This window comes from Phascolarctos cinereus, unplaced genomic scaffold, assembly GCF_003287225.1.
Source record: "Phascolarctos cinereus isolate Bilbo 61053 unplaced genomic scaffold, phaCin_HiC Scaffold_5;HRSCAF=322, whole genome shotgun sequence".
In the NCBI taxonomy this organism is placed as follows: Eukaryota; Metazoa; Chordata; class Mammalia; order Diprotodontia; family Phascolarctidae; genus Phascolarctos; species Phascolarctos cinereus.
In genome coordinates, this window is record NW_027555958.1 from 6,320,897 (window position 1) to 6,340,391 (window position 19,495).

Here is a 19,495-nt window from a genome sequence, read left to right on the forward strand (position 1 = left end):
CTGTGGTCAAACCCTACTTGGGCTGATGAAGGTATATGTCACTGTGGAGAAAAGACTTCAGCCCTCCCAACTTTATTTTCCTCATCTGTGAAATGGGGACCAGGGCACCTGGAACTCATGATTGTTATGACACTTTGATGATGTGCAAAGTACTTGGCAGGTTTGGAAGTGTCAAAACTCAGTATTCTGGAGAAATCCAGGACAGGGGATGTGCAGGTAGATTCCTTTTGGTCAAACTTCAGGGAAAACCCCAGATATGAAGGGGGCCTGGAGTGGGCAAGGGGATGGATCGTGATCTGCTTCAGTGGGTGGAATGTCCACCTGGATGAGGTCAGAGATGCATCAGCCAGTTTGATGCCGGCTCTATTCCTTGAGCTCTGTCCCTGGACAGCCAGAGTGTCCCGTCCTCCTCAAAGGACAGGCTCCTTGTGTCCATCCCATTTATAGACTTTGAGGCTTTGACAACACCCACCTCATTCTTCATCTGAGTGTTACCAGAGCAGTAGATGGTGCTCAAATGAACCAAACCCCAGTCAGCTGTTGGCTCAGGAATGCCCAGGACGCGGCAGCTGTCCTCAGCACCCTCAGCCAAGGGCCAGAAAGTCTAGCGGTTCTTGGGGCTTTGCTGAGCTGCTGTGGTCAGTCTTAGCAACCATTCTTTGTCCTTTCATGTTCCAGCAGCATCTCATTTCAACATTCCCTTCACCCCCAATTTTTAAAGACCATTTCCCCCGCAATGAGCCATCCTTTAACAGAGAAAAACCATACTGCGACTGTGTCTGATATGAATGAAACACTTTGCATCTGTAGCTCCCCACGTCTCTTACCAACGGATGGAGATGCATTTCTTCATGTCTTCTCCGAAGCTGATTTTTGTTGTCAAAAGTCAGTTAACAAACACTTATGGGCACCTACTGGGTGCCAGGCTCTGTGCCGATCGATGGGGGCACAAAGAAAGGTAAAACATAGTTGTTTTCTTTTGCTGTGTAGTTCTAGTGCTTGTTTCTGTTTTCCTGCTCTCACATCTGTGTGCTTCCTCAGTTCTCCCCCTGATTCTCGGAGCTCCTGATTTGTCCGGCCTGGCTCCTCGGTGTCCTCATTCCTGTGCCACAGGTTGGCCATTTCCCCAGTCATTTGGCCTCCCCTTGGTTCTGGTTCTTTGCTGGCCAGAAATTCCTTTTTTGGTCTGACCTCCGTGGCATGTGTGCCTAGGACCAGCATCAGTGGCTCAGAGAGTGTGAACAGTCTTGTGACTTGTGTCATTTCAAATGAAGGCGCACCCCCCCCCCCACGCACACACACGTCCTCTGTCTTTCAGGGCCCCAGGACCCAGAATTGTGCTCCCCTTTGATCAGAGCCACTCTTGGCTGGGAGCGGGTGGCTCGTTCTGGCTGGTGGCCATCATTCTAAAGGCCAATGTTAAGTTAATGCTTTGCACAGGCTCTCACTCGAGTCTCATGAGAACCATCCGAGGGTCTCTAGGGACTTACTCACATTTTATAGACAAGGAAAACGAGGATGGGAAGGTTTTCAAGAACTTTGTGGGGGTCACAGTCTGCTCAGTGGGAGGTAGGAGGGCAGAAGCAGGGGCTGTGGGTGAAGGTGTCACAGGCTGACGTAGGCCTGAGCTAAGGAAAAGCTGAAGTGGAAGTGGGGTGGGGTGGCTTCCCCAGGCAAAGGCTGTCCGGGGGGCATTTGGTTAGTTTGACCACTCGATGCTGTGTGTTAGTTATTTCAGTCACTTCTAGGCATTGAATCCTCCCTGGTAACCAAAAAAAATTACTTAAAAAAGGGCAAGATGAAGAGATCTGACGATGTGTGCAGCGTTTAGCCCACAAAGGCCTCACCTTTGTCTGAAAGAAGGTGGGAGATTCCATTAACTGTTCTTCCTGCCACTGGTTTTTCTTTCCCTTTCTTTTCTTTGTTTTTAACCTAACCGCCATGTCCAGTTATAGACTAGCCCTATTGTATATCCCTGGTAACAAAGTACTAGGAAGGAAAAGGGACAGTTCATTAAGGTAAACCAGCATGGCGTCATGCCCCCTCGTGCCTAACCTTGCAAGAAGGCGGGGCAGGGCAGTGCATTTTCTCGTTGGTCCCAAGGAAGAGCTACTCAGTTATTGATGAGCATTTGGTTTCTCATCTGGATGTTTTCACTGACGTTGTAGTTATTTTGTTTATGATCTCAGTTTTGCATGTTTCGTTTTGCCTCAGTTTATCCAGATCTTCTCATGCTTTCCTGAACTCACCATTCCCCAGTCATTGGCACCTCCCTTTCTCCCTAGTTTTTTGCTGCAGCGACAAAGAGTTGAGCTGAGGATTTTGGTTCGTGCTGAGCCTTTCTTTCTGTCTTTGAGGCGCTTGTCCCGTGATGGGACCACCCCTGCAGTGGATGGCCTGCTGCATTTTGTTGTCCCAGGAACGCACTGATTCCCAGAATGATTCAACCACTTCACAGTCCCAGCAAGAGGCTGAGTGATTTCCCTGGTGCCCACACAGAGTTGATTTGCAGCTTTAATATGGGTGAACTCTGTCCTTGGAAGCTGGGCCGGTTATGAGTTATATTGGCCTGTCATGGATGGCTCTGGTTCCTGGTAATTTCTTGGAACTCAGTGGCCTGTTGTTTCTTGGACTGCCTATTTGGACGCTGTAGGAGGTTGCTGGGCTAGTTTCTCAAAGCAAACACTGGGGACCTTTCTGCCAGCCCGGAAGGGGAGAGCTTCGGAGCGCAGGAGCACAATGGCTGCATTCATACCTTGCCCTCAGAGTGGGAAGAAGGTAGGCTCCCTAGGAGGCTCCGGCTGGGAAGTGGACCTGCCGCTTAGTTATCTGAGCTGCCTCGTGGGATGAGAGCTGGGACTGAGCCTCGTTCTCAGGCAGGCAACGCACAAACAAAGGGGGCTGCTGGTAGTATCAGAAGTGTCGGATTTTCATTGCTGTCCTTGGCTTTTACCTGCCCCTCGCTTCACATCAGCTCCTAGCCCATCCACTCTGCTGTGAGCAAAGAACGGGCTGACGCAGTTACCAACGATGGGCTGCATCTGAGGGTACCTATCACGCTCCACGCCCAGAGGGCAGCGGATTAAAGAACATTCTTATTTAGCTGTTTGGCTCGTTAAGCTCTTCTTTTTGAGATTAAGAGAGTTCAGATTCCTTCTTTGTAAGCTGTCCACTAACATATAGTTATTGAGGCCCATCCCTGTGTCCCTCTTCTGAAGGAGCTGATGGTCTAGCTGGGGAGAGGGGGAGCATTTACATTCATTTTTTCATTGCGGACTGAGACTAGGACTGGGTTGACCTGGCAGGGGTGTTTGGCGGATGTAGCCGCACAACGGCACAGTAATTGCTTAGCCAGTTCCAGTTTTAGATGCCAGCGCTGGGCTTCGGCTGACGAGGCTCAGGAAGAAGGATTATAATGAAGGCGGAGTCACGGGAACTCGGGTGATGGTGTCAGCAAGACTCAAGCTCAAAATCTGCACTCAGACACTTGCTGGCTGTGTCACCCTGGGCAAGTCACTTTACCACTGTCATCTTCGGTTTTCTCATCTGTAAAATGGAGATAGTACCTACCTACCTCCCATATTTGTTGTGAGGATTAAATGAGATAATATGTCTGAAGTACTTTGCAAACAACCTTAAACCACTGTATAAATGTTAGCTATAATTATTACACCAATCAAAGTTATTGTTGTTATTCTGAGAACTCCCCAAGAGTAGAATGCTAACCTCAGGGGGTAGTGAGTTTTCCTCTGCTGAAGGTCATTCCCCCCCATGCCCCCGAAGGTTTTTAAGCCATTATTAGATGACCACTTGGTGGGGATTTCATAGAGGGCATTTCTGTTTCACCTGATTGGGCTAACTCGATGGGCTCCAAGGCCCCCTGTGCTCCTGACCTTGTGTGATTCTGAGGGATGGAGGAAGATGCTCCGATCTGCAGATTTAACCACCTGGACTACCTCTCCCTCTCACGTTTGGGCAAGCCGGGCAAATATCAGGTGGGTAGTTGCTGTGACAATATCGTGTGTTGCCGTTTTCCAGTCTTAGTGAATGTATGTTGGTGCTCCCTATTAGGTGACATTGGGTTTCCTCTCTCCTTCCCTTCCTTGTTTTCTTCCTTCCTTCCCTCCCTCCCTCCTTTTCTTCCTTCCTTCCTTCCTGATTCCTTCCTTCCAAATTAGAGGGAAAAGTCATACTCATAAGATCATATCTGGAGAGTTGGAACAAACCTTAGAGGTCATCACATTCTACCACCTACCAACCCCACCTCCATTTTATAGTTAGGCAAACTGAGGCCAAGAGGAGCAGTGTTCTTGCCCAGGGTTGCACAGCTGTGATTTGAACCTAGTTCCTCTGTGTGTTTAAATGTATTTAATGCCCCTCTTCTGAAGAACTTGGCAAATACTGAGATCCATTGCTAAGTCCCTGAACATCAGGAGAGATAGATCAGTGGGCCTTTTCTAAGCTCAGCCATGGCCCAGCTGTTCTGTTCTAGTCATGGTTGCAAAATGCTATGCTTCTCAGCATTCTGGTTTGTTTGGTGCCCACATGGGCATCACCCAGCCTGAGGTGCATGATTTATCTCTATCACTTCCATGTCAGCAGAGGTGAGAGGAAAGATATCTCATTAAAAAAACAAGCCTCTGAACCGCCCCACCCAGCTTCGCCCGGGGAGTCCTGAAAGCCCCCAACAAATTCCTTAGATACAAGGACTCCAAAAATACAGCACATTTTTCTCTTCTTGCATCTTTGGTCGGTTAGTGGGCAGTGTCTAGCTCTGCAGAGCTGGAATGCCATTGCAGGGGGCATAAATTTTCTAGCCAGCTCCCAACCCCTTCAAATTTATGTGAAAGCTAAAATCAGGCTTAATGAAGTTCTCCTCTGAGTGTCTATCTTCTCCGTCTCTGTCTGTCTGTCTCTCTCTCTCCCTCTCCCCTTATCTCCCTCTCTTCCTCTCTCCCCTATCTCCTCTCCTCTCCTCCCCTCCCCTCCGCTCTCCTCCCTTCCCCTCCCCTCCCTTCCCCTCCCCTCCCCTCCTTTCTCTCTCTCTTTGTCTCTCGTCTCTCATCTCTGTCTCTCGTCTCTGTCTTTTTCTGTCTCTGTCTCTGTCTCTCTCGTTACTTCATTAGAATGTGAATTCCCTCCCATAGAAACAGGGCCCCATTTGCTTCCAAGCGGATCTTGCCGTTGTCATCCTGGCCCTTGTCCAGTAGGATTCTCAGACTGTCCATGGAAGTTTGTTCCTGTGATGCTAGGAAGACTGTAAGTAAAGTCAGTCAGCAAACATTAAGCATCTACTGTTTGTCAAGTGACATGCTGAGTGCTAGGCTGTGAATATGAAAGACAGAGTCCTTGCCTTCAAGGAGCTTATAGTCAAATGGGGAAAGAAAGCACCCAAAAGGAACCTGAAAAGGGGGTATAGAGAGGGAGGAAGGATGGTAGCCAAGGAAAGGGCATGATGGGAAAGTCCGAGGAAGCAAGAGATGACTGGCTATGAGCTCCCCCTGGAAATGGGGCCTGGGGGAGGAGCCTGGGCACAACTCCCCCACCCTCCCCCCGGTCAGAGGGGCCTGAGGGGACTCCAGAGGCAGAGGGGCCTAAGGAGCTGTGAGCTGTAGGATGAACAAGTCCCAGGGTCTGTGAGGTAGGCGAGGGAGGGGGGCAGGCGGGCGGTGTTCTCCTGTGTCTGTCTACAGAGATAATCCTTGAGGGCTGTGACCACTTAAATTCTATTTCATACAGAAGTCCCCAAACAGAAATAATGCTGCATATCAGAGATAGGGAGTAAATGCTTTTGGAATCTCATGGTTACATGCAGTTGTTGGGAGGGTCATTTAGTGATGCTCAGCAATGGCTCCAAAAAAGATCTGGGGGTCCTAAAAGACTGCATTCTCCCTGTGGGCCAACAGTGTGATATGGGATCAGGAAAAAAAAAAAGTGATCACTAGACTAAGTGAAAGGCTTTAGTATTGAATAAGGACATGATGGGAAACCAGTGGTGCTTGGCCTTGGTCCAGCCCCACCTGCGGTTCTGGGCCAGGCAGGTTATGTGACTTGCCCAGCGTCATGTAGCTTATAAGTGTCTGAGGCCAGATTTGAATTCAGGTCTTCCTGACTGTAGGCCTGGCGCTCTGTCCACTGAACTACCCTCTAAATGGCTGGTGTTCTGGGCAGAATAAGGTGAAAGCTCTTCTGGTAAAGCCCTATTTCCCAATGGCAGCGTCCAGGCAGCACGATGTCCAGTGACCGGGGTACTTTGGAGGGCCAGTTCTAGGCGGGATTATAAATTCGCTAACATATGATGCCATGTCTTATTCATCGTCATCGTGGTGGGGCCCCCCATTTACACAGCCCTCAAAAATTTGAAAACCAGCCCACCTAAGCGAGCACATTGTAGCCCTGGCAGGGAGCTGCTGCAGGGGGTGTCCCCACTGTGACGCTGTCACCCAAGCGAATGCTCATTTTACCTGGCTTGCAGTTGTGGAAGAGGCTGCCAGGTTACCTTTGACACCCCTAACAGAGCCATGCACAGAGTAGGAGTCCAAGAAATCTTCTGAACTGAAATGGGATGAAGCTGAGTGATTGTTGCCATGGGCACCTTTGGGTCTCCTCTGCGGGATTCCAAGAGTCCCTGCTCTGGCTTCTGCCAAACCAAAGGTGCTTTGAGGCTGTTCCTGGTTCATGTCAATTGTCTGTGCTTTTAATTCTCACTAAGCAGAGACAGAGCTCCCTACCAGGGAGGGAAGGGGAGCAGAGGAGGAAGAGGAGGCCTGTAGGATGAAGGGAAGCTGAAATCTGGGCAGCTTTCCAGATCCCATTTCTTCTTGGGGCCCCAAGCACCCATCTCTGCTGGTTTTGTTAAGCGTTGTTGGAGAGGAGGCTTCGTGTCCCTGGTCTTTGCCTCTGAAGTGAACAGGGGGAAGGCCGCTTGGGAAAGGCTGTTTCTAGCTGGCTTCTGTGGAAGGCCATGACGGTCATAAGGGTTTGTATGAGGGTAGGTGTGTGGGGTAGAGGCCAGGATCCCCACCCCCAGGGATGGCCAATCCTGCCAATGTCCAAAGAGCTTTAAAGCAGGCAGAGGTGATAGCGATGCCTTTATTTGAGCCAGAATAAGTCTCATCCCCTAAAGACCGTATGGCCTAGTGGATAGAGAAAAGGCCTCAGGATTATGAAGACTCAGTTATGCAGTTCAAGTTTCATCTTTGACACAAGCTGGCTGTGTGACCCTAGACCGATCACTTAACCAATGAATTCTGAGCCCCGATAGTTGTAGAGAAGGTTTGTACCTGTTTGTGATTTCATGGGCATGAATCTGCTAATGCAAGGAATTCCCCCCCCGCAATGAGACTGAGACTCTAAGGAGCAAATGATGGATGTGGTGGAGATGGGCAGCACTCGAACACAGAGCCTCGGACTCCAGGGCTGGTGCCTTGAGTCGAGGGCTGATGCTGCTTGGCCAGGCCGTGAGGAGTTGGTAGGGGGCCCGGCCTGGCAGGCTGAGCTTGGCCTTGGGGCTGAGAGGTTTCTGAAGGTCTGTCTGTCTGAAATCTGCTATGTACTGTTACTCTCTTACAGTTCACTGGCCTCTAGCTGCTATAGTCATGATCATCCCATGTAGGATGGGTTTCCTCCAGAAGGGATTAATCTTAATAATAAACAATAATACTGATGATAGGATTTGAGGTCCCAGAAGGGTTGATCCCATCTTCAAGTCAACAGCACAAACTTATTAAGTGTCTGTTGTGTTTCAGGGACTGTGCTGAGAGCTGGGGACAAAAAGAAGGACAAGAACGGTTCTAGGCGAAGGAGATTTCTTATTCGTTACTGGCTAGTGGTCAGATTTCACATTGAGTTCTAAGTTGATAACACTGACCCACATTATTATTTCCTGCTTCCCTTTCCCTCACCCTGTAGTATATATCACATCAGTTTCTTGGTTCCTGTTAATTCCATGCCGGAAACATCTCCTCCCTGCCTTGGTTTCCACTTCTGTCGTTTTAGATTGACCCATTGTTATAGCCTGTATACACCATGACCTTCTTAAGATCTAGAACTGAAAGTGGCCTCAACTCAAATCTCTTCTTTCCTCCAATCTCTCTCTCATATTTTATCAAAATAATCTTTCTATGTAGAGCTCCCCCGAATCTTCATTGGCTCCCTGTGACTTGCCTAACATAGTGTACTCTTCTCTGTTCAGTTCACAATCTCCCCTTATAGAATGTAAGCTCCATGAGGGCAGGAATTTTTAAAAAGAAATTCTAATTGATTTATTTTGTTTAAAAATCCCCTCTATTTCCTTATATATCCCTGCTTGGGTCCCATTTACAGAGAAGCTATCTTAACTCAACTTTGGGACCCTCCTAGTCTCTACCACAATTCTCTATAATGAAGAATCCCACAGTCTCCAAGTTGGGAGCGACAGGAGACATCCAGTCCGACCCATAGTTGAGTTAGAATCCCCTCTATATCATCCCCAACAAATGACCTTCAAGGAGGGGCCGGTGGCCAGCTAGTGCCACTTGGGAACAATTTTCCTTGTTGGGAAGCTTTGCTTTACTTCTGTCAGTGTCATTCAGTGAATGTTGTTTGTCCCTTGAGGCAGTTGGAACAAATTGTTTTCATCCACCCATTCCACCACGGAAAGTCTTCACCTGCTTGGAGTAGACATCCCCCTAACTCGCTGACGGGTTTGAGCCCATCTGCTGAGGTGGTTCTACCAGAGCATAGCGCATGCACCGCGGCTTCTTGGAGCCACAGGGGAGAATTGGGTGAGTCAGGTGGACACCAAAGCGGGGTGAGCGCCCTGCAAGGGCTCGGCAGCACCCACATCAGAGGCGCTCGTCTTCCCTGAGCACCCCCTGAGCCCCAGTCAATCAATATGCATTTATTGAAAGTAGTCAATCAGTAAACACTTAATGAGCACCTACTGTGTGCCAGACCCTGTGCTAAGCTGAAGTTTAAAGCTACATTGGTCCCTTTTTAATCTCAATCTACGGTTCCTCCAGGTCCATGTTTGTTGGTGAATTTCTGTGTTGTTGTGTATCAGTCAGTCAGCCCAAAAACAAAAGTTCCCTGGAGGCCCTAAACTGACCTCATTAAGTTTGAGCTATGTTTCTGGAGAAACCCAATATTAGAACCAGGCCGCTCCATTTCCTGCCATTCAATTCTAGTTGGTTTGTGTTTATGTAAGGTTCCGCCCAGTCCACACCCCAGTTTTAGATGTGCGGGCACCCAGGCTTTGTCAACTTGAGGGCACTGCCCTGGTCCAAGTCATGTCAAACCCTGAGAGAACACACATTCTGTAATTGTGAAGAAAAGATGCAGTCCCTGGGAGTTTGGGGGAAAAGTGGATTCCTTGGGAAGTAAGCCCTCCTCCTTTGTGTCGCCTGGCACTGGGTCTTCTCTCCACTGCTACACATCCTTCTCCAGCTAGCTGGCTGCTCGCTTAAAGGCAAGGCCAAGAAGGGTCAAGTAGATACTGGAACACTAGGCTTTAGAATTTATTTGGCCCCCACCTCCTTACGTGAAAAAGGAGGAAACTGAGACGTACATGGACAGTCTTCATATTCTGTGCTCACGATACATAAGGCAGTTTGGTTACATAAGCATTTATTCAGCACCTACTGTGTGTCATCCATTGCAGATACAAAGACAGCAGTAAAATGGTTCCTACTCTCTGGGAGCTTAATTTCTGTCAGCTGGTTGGAACTCATTTACAAATAAAAGAAGAGAGAGAAGCAAGTCGAATGAAAAGTTATATTAGGACAGGTCTGAACAACTGGGGAATCCCGGAAGTCCTCTTGAACAAATGAATGAGTCCCAGGTGGGGAACATGTGGGAATAGACCTTTATTCAGCACTTATGCTCCAGCACTGTGCTAAGCCCTGGCCATATGGATAGAAGTAGAAAATCCAACCAGTTGCTGTTCTTTAAGAGCTCACAGCCTACTAGGGAGAGACAGTATACGAACAGGGCAGATGGAAAAGCCTGTTGGTTTTTTGGGTACAGCAACAGAACAGATGTATCTTCTTCAGTGTTGGTTACATTAATAAACTATGTCGAGTTTTGATCTGGAACCATTTGATGGTACCAAGGTTTTGCCATCCAGTCTTTTCTGGGTTTTCAGTAGCTGTGTGACCACCATGCAGACAGAGGCTAGATTTCAAGTTCAAGAGGTCTTGATCTTTGGGGAAAGGAACAGGGAAAGACAAGAGCTGCTCTAACAGTAAAGACCCCGAGAAGAGAGGGCCATGTGGGCCATGGCATCAGCCTGTCCGGTGCCTTGGGAGCCCTGGAGGGGTGGGTAGCATATTGACTACATGGGGAAGAATAAAGAAACCAGTGACAAGTGGGAAGGGTTAGAACGCTTTTAAAATTCCCTCCTTTCAAGCTGAGTTAGAGCCACCTCTCTGTCATATTTCCCAAAGATTTTGTTAAGTGACACATTCCACATGGGTCAGTGTTACAGGGTGTCGTGACTACAGAATAGTCCTGAGTGTGCTTCATTATCCATTTCCCTGTGTTCCAGTTCTAACCAAGCCAGGGGCATCAGCAAAAGGGCTGATTGACGCGACTGGTTTTCTTCGACTTGATTTTTCAGAGGTCAGAAGTATTTTTGTCTAACTTGCCAGTCTCTCAGCAACAGAGGGAGGATGTTCAAGGGAAGGGATGCTGCCTTGCTCTATTTTGCATAACTTTGACCTCTCATACACTGGGAAGCAAAACGCCAGCCACCAGGAGTATACAAACTGGTCAAGTGTACAAAAAGGTCAAGAGACTTTTCATGTCTAACTGATGGTTACTCAGTAAGAAGGCAAAAATAAACAAACGTATCAGCAGCTGTCATCAAGGGGGTGATTTGTAACCCAGTGCAGAGGAAGTGGGAAGGAAGGGTATCATTGACAGTGGACCTGGGCACCGTGGTGCTGGCTGACCAACAGTCATTTGTCCACAGCCCATGTTTCTGTTTAGGCTTGTCCCTTGAAGCCGTAGAGAGTCATGATTATGGATTTTTAGGGACCCAGGTAGCCTGACTCTTCCAGTGGAATGGAGGGAGAGGGAGTGAACTGACAGAAATCCATGGCAGTCCCTAGAAAAAAGAACTTCTCAGAAGGTGTCTTCCTCTTAGCACAGTGGCGTGTTAAGATCAGCATCCCAAAGACTAGATTTTGTAGAGAATTGTAGAGTGTTGGGGCTCCAAGGAACCTTAAAGTCCATGTCATTGCAGAACCACACAGTGTCTGAGCTGGAAGGACCCCGATAACCCTGACCAGGAAGCTCCTCCACAACCTAGCCTTTGAGTGACCGTCCACCCTCTACTCGAAGACCTCAGGAAGCCAAGGTTGAGGAGGTGACCTTCCCCTCTCTCGGCAGCTCGTGCCATTTTTGAGCAGCACTCATTGTTAGGACATTTTTTCCGGAGGGCAAGCCTACATCCACCTCTCCTCTGCATCTTTCACCATTGCTTCCTCCTTCTGCCCTCTGGGCCAAGCACAGGAAATCTGCGTACTCCCTTTTGCTCATGGTAGCCTTGGAAATACTTGAATATGGCCTTCATATCCCCCTCAAGGCAGATCCCCCTCGGCTTACATTTGAAAACACTGAGCCCCAGAGAAGGATCTTATGTGCACAGCTCAACTAGTTCGACCCCCTTGCTTTACAGACAAGGCAGCTGAGGCTGAGGAAAGTAAAGGAACTTGTTTAAGGCATCCAGATTGAAAGGAGCAGAGTTGGGATCTGAACCCAAGTCCTCTGATTCCAAAGCAAAAGCTCTTTTGTGCTGCCTCGGGTAGACATTTGTCCAAGTGGTGCAGTGGGCAGAGCGAGGGCCTCGAGTCAGAAATGCTCATCATCCTGAATTCAAGTCTGGCCTCAGACACTTACTAGCTGTGTGATCCTGGGCAAGTCACTTCACCCTGTTTGCCTCAGTTTAAACTGGAGAAAGAAATGGCAAACTGATCTAGTATCTCTGCCAGGAAAACCCCAAATGGAGTCATGAAGAGTCAAACGTCAGTGAACATTGTTATTAATATTTGTAATAATAATAGCTAGCATTTATGTAACCATTTAAAGTTTGGAAAGCACTTTACAACCACATCAACAATATTTTTCTAAATATAGAAGTTTCTTCTGCGCACCGTCTGATCTACACTCCAGCCTTGGTGCCCTATGCACTGCCCATATCCCTAAGGGGCGTGTGTGTGTGTGTGTGTGTGTTGGGCTCATCCTTAGAATCCATTGCAGTAAATACAGCTGCGTCTGATCGCCTCCATCGCTGGTGACTGTAGCCGCCCAGCTTGGAGTATCTCTGGTGCCGGGGAGATGGCTTGACGTTGCTGAGATTCTCCAGGGCTCGGCACCTGCCGAGGCTCTTTCTTAAGCTACATTGGAGGGAAAGCCCATCCATCGATGCCATGTTGCTGGTGCTGGTGGGCTCAGCCTCTGGGGTCACTCTCTGTTTCTACCCTGGGTGCTTCTCCACGTGGCTGCGTCGGACTGGCAGGAATCGGAAGGTGATTCAAGGGTGGAGCAGAGGCCTCCTTTCATCTCTTCTCCCTGCCTTGGGCAGCCAGTCTGGAACTGGAGAAAGCGTACAAAGGGTGTGAGATGAGGTGGTGAGGCCATCCCTGAAGAGAGTTGAGATTGTTGTAAAATACTTTGCCAATCTGAAAGCACCATATAAATGTTGCTGTTATTATTATTATTAATTTAGCATTTATTGTGATTGTTGTTCTCATTGTTACTGTTTGACTGTGGAATTTGTCACGAAGCCGTTGATTTGCTTCCTTTTCCCTGCTAGATAAATCGCACTGAGATCATCTCAGTGGTAAGAGAATTGGATTCCGCCCCCGCTTTTTTCCCCAGTCTTCATATCAGTCTTCATATTCTGCACTCCATCCGTGCATCCCCTAAGGCCATCCTCATCTCACAGTTTTTGGAAAAGCCTTCCTCAGGAAACTGCCCACCCTGTGCTGGGCCTTCTGCTAAGTGCTGGACACTCCCTGGTTTCAAGGCATTTGCATTTCTTGAGGAACAGTTGGTGGGGGGTGTTAATGCTATGAAGAAGACAAACAGAAGTCAAAGGGGCAGAGCCCAGTTCGAGGAGATCCGTGGGGAGGAGACTCATGAAAGAGAAGGATAGTCAGGGGAGCCACACGAGACATGGGGAATCCCCGGGGGGTTAGATGGCCCCCAGACCCCTCACACTCTAAATCTATGATCCTTTTTGTGCCTGGGAGATGCCTCCTGCAGAGTGCGGACCTTGAACTGACTCCTTGAGACACCTGACATGTTGAGGTGAGGGGGGAGGAGAGCCATTCCAGGCATGGGGCAGCAGCACCAAGGCACAAAGCGGGAAGCTGGAGCGTTGTGTGTAAGGAACGGAGAGGAAACGTGTCAGCTGGATGCAAGGATGGGGGAGAGGGGACTGAATGTGTAGAATGTGTGACAGCCTGGAATGTTACATCAGGCCCAGGTCACATGCTGTTGTGCAGTCATTTTTCAGTCCTGCCCAACTCTCCGTGACTCTACGGCGGTTTTCTTGGCAGAGACGCTGGAGTGGTTTGCCATTTCCTTCTCTAGCTCATTTTACAGGTGAGGGAACTGAGGCAAACGGGGTTGAGAGTGACTTGCCCAGGGTCACACCCCTGAGTCTGGATTTGAACTCAGGAAGATGAGTCTTCCTGATCGCAGGCCTGGCGCTCTTTCCAGTGCTGAACAGTGTTGGATCCCAGAGAAGTTCAGATGAATTTGGTCATCGTGCCCATGGGCCCCTAATCAAAGATCCCTCACGTCTTGAAACTGTTCAAGTGAACAGGCTATTAGGAGATTAGTGTCTCGTCCTGATGGTTCCTGGGCATTTCTTTGCATGAGCTAATTACAACATGGGAGGTTCCAGCCCCATTGATGGACTAGATGAGGCATCTAGGGCCCCTATGGTTCCGTCTGCCATGCTAGTGCTACCTGTGGGCAGAAGCCTCTGAGGCTTCGTAGGCAAGCCAGCAAGCATTTTTAAGCACCTACTGTGTACAAGCCACTTTGCTTAATGCTAAAGATATAAAGAAGCAGGGGGGTGGGGTCTCCTGCTCTCAAGACACTCGCAGTGTAAAAAGGAGAAAAGAAAACGTGAAAACTATATATACAAAATGTATACCTATATTACATATATACATGTGTAGGTGTACACACACACACACACACACACACACACAAGCTATAGCCAGGACAAATAGTAAGTAATGAACAGAGGGGAGGCATCGGCATTAAGGGAGGGGGTCAGGAAAGACTTTTTGAGCTGGGTCTTGAAGGAGGCAGTGGAGGCACCAGGGCATGGAGGTGAAGAGGAAGAACATTCCAAACCTGGGGGAAGGGTCTGGCATCAGTGTAAATGGGCGTAGAATGTGCTCTTTATCCTGAGCTGGGCAGGCCTCTGCCAGAATGGATGCCGGACGTACCTAAGACCCTCTTTGACAGAAAGACCGGGCCTTCTCCAGTCAGCCCTGTTTTCTTCATTGCTGTCTCCTGGCTGTACTCCTGGACATCTCCATCATCATCTTGCAGGGACCTCTCCATCCTACAAGATCACTTTAGTCTGAGAACTCATATTTGCTTGGGGCCCTCCTTAACCTGTGATGGCGTCTGACCCGAGCACACACAGTGCTGCCCCTCACGTGTCCTCATGGCTGGAAGCTGTGCCTCCAATCTCCAGATTGCATTCTAGTCTCTTTTGGGTACCTCAGGCATCCACCGATACACCCAGACCCCTATTCCAGAAGTCTGCCCACCCGTCCTTGTACTTGTGAAGTGGACTTCTGTTGGAGCCGAGTGTCAGCCTTTACATTGCTGTCTGGAATTCTTCCTTCTTGGCCATCCCAATGCCTGGGCCTGTGAAGTTCTTGGATTGTGCCGCTCTCTGTCAGGGGCAGATTTCATAAGCATGCCAACTCTTCCTTTGGCCAAATGGCCCGGGGCCGCCCAAGCGCAGATTCCCCTGGGCTTTGTAGGGTGCCTCCTTCTAAGCTGATGTCAAACCAGGTTTGAGCAGACCAGCCAGGCCAGCCCAGCCCACAACTTTATACACTGTCCACAAAGAACACATTGAGACTGTCAAATGCTATGACCCTGGGCAAATGCCTGAGATCAGAGATTTAGGTCTTCTTTAGAGGTGATCTAGTCCAACATTGTGTAGAGGAGACAGTGCAGGCCCAGAGATCGAAATGACTTGCCCAGTGACATATCTAGTTAGTGTCAGCCAGCATTTGAACCCAGGTCCTCTGACTTTTGGTTCAGCTTTTCACTCTGCCCAAGGGTCCTCTGATTAAAAACAGCATGTTTTCTTCTGTAATACCTACATTCTGGAGAAGTTTGGGAGGGAATAGGGAGCCCTGCAACATCCCTACCCCCTTAACCCCTGAGCCTGGGGGGGACTCTGCGGAGAGCCAGACTGCTGGCCACCTTTGTTGTGCAAGCAGCTGTGAGTGGATCTGATAACCATCCCCCGAGCAGGCTTAGGAACTCAGGAAACTGTACCCAGCCCAGAGAATAAGGCTTCCCTTGTCCACTCTGGACCCAGGGGGGAGGCCAAGCCAAAAGTCTTCAGCTTTCCAGTGTGATTCCAAGGCAACCTTCAGAGCTGCGGTCAGATTTTGGACTCGCCCTCCTCCAGGGGCAGTGCTGTGGGCCCCATGGCACTCATTGCTCTACCAGGAACTTTGGCTCTGAGTTCTTGGGCTACCTACCCCAGGGCTCCAGGTTTCTTGGGTTTTGTCTCTGTCTTTTTTTTTTTTTCCCCAGCCAAGCATTCAGGATTTGTCTTCAGAAAGTGAAACTTCACTAACAGGTCACTCAGCACCACCTCCCCTGGAGATTCCTGGATATTGGATGTGGTTGGGTTTTTGTTGTTGTTGTTAATGTACCTTCTTTGAGAATTAGTCATGGGGACGTATAAAGGTTAAGGATCTTGTTTGGGGGATGAGGTGGGGGAGAGGGAGGTAACTGGGACAAGGATGACACTTGCCAGTCCAGTCCTCCCTGGGATGGCAGAAGTTTTTATTGGGAGTGGGAGGTGGAGGAAGAATAGCCACTGTTGTGAGGATCACATGAGAAATAATAGCAATAACAATAACTTTTAGCATTTCTGTAGTACTTTAAGGCTTGCAAAATGCTGTATAAGTATTTTATGATCATGACAAACTTGGGAAGTAGGTGCTGTTTATAGCCCCATTTTACAGGTGAGGAAAAGGAGGCAAACAGGCTAAGTAACTTGCCCAGGGTCACTTAACAGCTAGTAAGTATCTGAAGCTCAATTTGAACTCAAGACTTCCTGATTCCATTCCCAGTGATTTTCCCCTGGACTGTTCCGGGGTCTGAGACCTGTAGAAAGGCTAGATTATGGATTAGTGGGTGGGGGAGGGGTACGGGGCTGGGAAAGGGTGGCTTTCCCAGATTGAAGGTCTGGTCCTCCTCCATTCTTGCCCCTTAGACCTCTGAGTCCCAGGCTCCTTTCTCCCAGTGTGGCCTGGTGTGGAAGGGGGGGTCCCTTCTAAATCTGTGGGTCTTAGCGGAAATGCCCGGAGTCAGATGCACCTTCAGATGCCAGGCTGGAGCCCTGCAGTCTTCAGGGTGGTTTGAATCGTGGTTGGCCACTAAGTAGCTGTGAGACATTTCGCCTCTCTGAGTCTCAGTTTTCTTTTCTATAAAATGGGGACAATAACGCCTGCTCTCACGCTGTTGTTCTGAGGACCAGAAGAGAACCCCAGTAACCGTCTATATAAATGGCTAGTTCAGCTCAGGGCTCCTGTTGGCTCCGGGGGACAGTCTCTTTTTAGATTTTCCAGGTGTTATACAGGTTTGTTCCTACGTTATTGTATAATCACCTCTCAATAAATGTACACCTTTCGATCTCCAAGCCCTCAACAAATAATTCAATTCAATAGGCGTATTAAGCATCGACTTTATGCTAGGCATAGCACTGAGTCCTGGAAATACACAAAAAAAGGCAAGAGACAGCCGCTGCCCTCGAGGAATTTACAATCTGACGAGATTTAATAAAATAAGTAAAGAAAAAGGAAGCCACTGGCAGATTGGTCTCCAAGTTCATCACCCATGGTCCCCTACTCCTCTCTCCAGAAGAAAACCAAGGTTGATCCGTGTGGATTCAGTCACAAATACTGCATTTTCGTGTGACTGTCAATTTTCCCTCTGGTTTTGCTTACTTCTGCTCTGTATCCGCTCATACAGTCTTCTCAGTGCCTCATGGGGCAGTGATTTTATAGATGCCTGACCTGGGGTGGAGAGTAGGGAATTTGGGATAGCTAGGCAGGGTAGGGGGAATCTTTCCTGGTCTCTCTGCTCCCCAAATGCCTCACAACGTAGTGTGGCCTTGCAGAGCATCTCGCCCTCAGGGCCTGCCCCCGTCTCTCTAACTGAAGGGATCTCTTAGCCACGTTGCTTTGGGTTATTGCTCTTTCTTTTACATTGTATTCCTGGTGCTGCTCCGTAGTCTTTGCATCAGTTACAGTGATTCTTCCCATGCTTCTCAGGACTGGTCCTATTTATCTCAGGCTCTAGGAGTTGCTGAGGGAGGCAGCTGCCCAGGGCCACAGGGGAGAAGACTCTCTCCCCTAGTACTAATTCCATCACCAGCAAGTACAACAGTCTGTTCTACCATCTCTGAGAGATGAGCATCGATTTTGTCTCTAGTTCTTTATTATCACAGAATAGACAGAGAAAAAAAGACAGGAGATAAAAGTTGTCTTTGAAAGCTGAAAAGACTTTATAGGTGGGTAGTTAGATGGGCATGTTTCATGATCTTGTTTCCTTTTTCTTGTAGTTTCTGGATCCAAGGCAGGGACGGCCCCATTCTTCTCTGACATCAGAGGGGAGTGACCCATCTCCTTCAGGTAAGAGGAGCTGATGACACCGTTTGGAAGCCAGACAGGGGGTAGAATTGAGTTATTGACCTCTGGCAAGCCATTTGAAAATTGCAGACGTAGTGGTCCGTTGGCAGGAGACCAGGGAGGGTGAGACATGTCTAACAGGAGGGAGCAGAGGTCGCTCCGAAGCACGGTGGTGCCTAGGCTTGACGGATTGTTACTGGATCGCATCACTCCAGGGGACCTTTTCTGGAGGAGAGGTGATGGTGTCTGGCCAGGCTGCTGGTTTTCTCAGGGTTCCTCGTCCGTAGTGTCTGACTGCCACCCTGTCTTCAGACATGCTAAGAAGTAAGGTGAGCGGTGTGGGCAGAGATCTGGCTCCTGTGGTTCCCAACAAAATCCCTTCCTGTTTGTTTACGTTGGAGGCCTTTCTCTCCAGTTCCCACCAAGAGGATTGTGCTTGTGATGCCCAGAAAGGACACGGGAGGCTTTTTTCTGGGTTGACAACAGGTGGATGTGGCTGTGCCTTTTGTTCCAAGACAAAGACATTATTCTTGTACTGTGGGTGTTCAGAAGTTTTGAAAACAATAAAGCAAGAGCCAGATTGGGGGTGGGAGAGTTTACAGTAGCCACTCTGGCTCCACAACTGAGCCCCGATGAAGGCTTCTGGGAAGTGGCGAGCCTTCTGTTAAGGCAGCTGTCCCAAAGCCCAGCTCTTGTGCCTTAGTAGGGCGTGGAGATGACCCTGATGGCTCTGAGACTCTGCTGGCTGAGTGCAAGCTCCTGCAGTTCTGGCTGGCCATTGCCCTGGTGACAGACTGTCTTTGGTCTAGCACTATCCCAGCTATGTTGGGAAAACCAGCTCTGGTTACCAGGTGAGGAATTTTTCCAGAGCTATTTCTCTGCCCACAATTATCTTCTAAGGCAAATGAAGAGTTATAAATCAGAGGGCATAGCCACATGGGTGACATGGACAGCTTCTGCCTGTCTGTATCTCTCCTTTGCCCCCACCACTCGGCTTGTCTCACAATTATCTGGGAATGCAGATAGAATGTAAGTTTCCTGAGAACACAGATTTTTTCTGCCCTGTCTCCTTCAATTCACCATTCACTAAGTGCCTACTATATGTAATGCAGTGTGTCAGGGCCTGGGGGTGCACAAACAGAAGACTGGGTATTATCAAAACTCTCACATCCTTCTAAGGTGGTATGATGAGTGTAGAGGTGAGGAAATAAGTAAGACCTACAAAGCAAGAGGAAGAGGGAAAGCAGTAACAATCGGAGGGATGGGAAAAGGCCCTGGAAGGTGGCCCCTGAGAAGAGCTCGGAAGGCACCTAGGAGGGCCGGACAGTTGACTGAGGGCTCCAGATGAGTCTCTGTCCATTATTCACCCACGTCACATCACTTTTCTTGGTTTTCATATTTAAGCCCAGCAGAGGCAAAGGCCATGCTCCATTGCTATTAACCTTGCCACACTTGTGTGTTCCAGTGTTCCTCGATGGTGATAGCGGTGGGACGAGCCATGTCTTAAGAGCCTGGAGGGAGGCTTCCAGGTACAACAGACCAGCCTGGACAAAGGTTCAGAGGTAGAAAGGGGCAGAAATACAGTGTTTGTGGATTGTTAG

At 48.9% G+C, this 19,495-nt stretch overlaps 1 protein-coding gene across 3 annotated transcripts in view; it reads left to right on the plus strand.

Annotated features, from left to right (window-relative positions):
- The window catches only part of SH3BP4 (SH3 domain binding protein 4), a 127,915-nt gene that overhangs the window by 27,986 nt on the left and 80,434 nt on the right, over nt 1–19,495 (plus strand). For 2 of the 3 annotated variants that reach the window (XR_013486767.1, XM_020974923.2), the window contains exon 2: nt 17,828–17,897. The exons of the other annotated variant lie outside the window; for it this stretch is intronic. The gene's annotated coding sequence lies outside the window, so the exon portion shown is untranslated. The remainder of the gene's footprint in view (nt 1–17,827; nt 17,898–19,495) is intronic. 3 annotated transcript variants of the gene reach the window in all.